The sequence below is a fragment of the Brassica oleracea genome, chromosome C6 (genome assembly GCF_000695525.1).
Source record: "Brassica oleracea var. oleracea cultivar TO1000 chromosome C6, BOL, whole genome shotgun sequence".
NCBI classification, from domain to species: domain Eukaryota; kingdom Viridiplantae; phylum Streptophyta; class Magnoliopsida; order Brassicales; family Brassicaceae; genus Brassica; species Brassica oleracea.
In genome coordinates this window covers 26,840,810-26,842,876 of record NC_027753.1, presented here as the reverse complement: position 1 = coordinate 26,842,876, position 2,067 = coordinate 26,840,810, and positions in this window count along the sequence as shown.

Below are 2,067 nucleotides of genomic sequence, written 5' to 3'. Positions count from 1 at the left end.
TGGGACATTCAATATTGTATTCATGATGTTCTCAAAGAAATTCTTCTCTATATGCATTACATCGAGGTTGTGGCGCAAAAGAAAATCCTTCTAATATGGCAACTCCCAAAATATACTCTTCTTGTGTCAGTTGTGCCGAACACCGTAAAAATCAGGCATATTACCGGGGACATGCCAATTACCACCACAGCGAACTGTTTCGTTAGTTCCGTAGTAATCGATTTGGGCTTCAATTTGTTCCCCAGTTAGATATGGAGGAGGAGTGTCTCTCACAACCCTTTTGTGCCTATAAAATTTCTTGTTTCTTCGGTACGGATGGCCAATGGGAAGAAATCGACGGTGACAATCGAACCAACTTGTCTTCCTACTATTCTTCAGTTTAAACGCATCTGTCGTTCCATTACAATATGGACAAGCTAATCTCCCATGTGTAGTCCATCCAGACAACATCCCATAGGCAGGAAAGTCAGTTATGGTTCACAAAAGCATCGCTCACACCGTAAAATTCGTCTTCGTTGAGCAGTCATACGTCCTCACCCCTGTTGACCACAAATCCTTCAACTCTTTTATCAGTGGTTGTAGGAAAACATCCAGAGACCTTTTTGGATGGTTCGGACCAGGTATTAATATGGTCAAGAATAACAACTCCTGTTGCATGCACATCTCCGGTGGCAGGTTGTATGGCATAAGAAAGACTGGCAACAATAAATATTGTCTTCCTGACATTCTGAATGGACTAAATCCATCTGTGCATAATCCGAGATACACATTCCGGCTATTGCTAGCGAATTCCGGATGTACTTTGTTAAAATGTTTCCAGGCTCTTGCATCTGATGGATGAGTCATCTCACCATCCGTCTAAGTATGCTCGGCATGCCATCTCATCCCTCCGGCAGTCTGCTCAGATTGGTACAATCTTTTCAATCTGTCTGTAATTGGTAGGTACCACATCCTTTGGTACGGTACCCTATTACGTCCTCGTCCTTGTGGCTTCTTGCAGAATCGACATTTATTCATGCAACTTTCAGGTAGATTGTGATCAGTTTTAATATTCATCATTCTAGCAGCCAATGACAATTTAGAGAGACCTTCTCTACAACCACTGTAAAGTGGCTGATTCGCAACATTTAACATTTCATAAAACGTTTTTGCATATATGTTAGGTTATTCATCTTCATCATGAGTTACAAATGCATCAGCTACCATATCACGAACCCTATCATAATGTACAATTTACTCCTCCTGATGGTAACTATGTTCATTATGCAAATGATGATCAACCGGTGCTTCCTGAAAATTGCTATAACTACTACTAGCTTCATTCTCATGATAATTATAACATTCTCCATGTTAAAACCAGATATAGTAATTTGGCGTGAAACCTCTATTTATTAAATGCTTCCAAACATTTTCACGATTTGCCAATTTCGAATTGTTGCATTTCCGACAAGGACATAACATCTTACCGCTTTCTTGGGCGTGCGGTGTGTAATCTGCTTGATGCATAAATGTCTCCAGCCCTTTTGAAGTATTCTTTCGTCACTCTCCCTTTAGCATCTTTGTGCATATACATCCACCTCCGCAACTCGAAAATATTCTCGGAGGCCGACATTTTTTTTTCTTTCACGTTTTTATTTTTTTTCTTGTTGGTGTGTTTAAAATGATGTTCAAACGTCCATATTTATAGGAAATTTTTGAATCTGGTTGTTGAAAGTTTACTAGGAATTTACGACGAAATTTAGTTAGGTAGCCGAAACGAAAAACGTGTTACAACTACAAAGTTGGTGGACTCGAAATTTTGTCGTTAAATAAACGTAAAATATTTCCTCGTAAAGTAGACGCTATTGTTACGTCGAGTTTACGAGAAAACCATTTTTCCTCGTAAAAACCACGTTATGTTACGTCGTTTTTATGAGGACATCATTTCGTCGTTATTTTACGACGAACTAACGTTGCTTTTAAATTTCCTCATAAGATACTCGTAAAGTCGACGTAAATTTACGAGGATTAAATTTTCTCGTTAATTTTCGTCGCTATAGTTCTGTTTTCTTGTAGTGAATTATATCT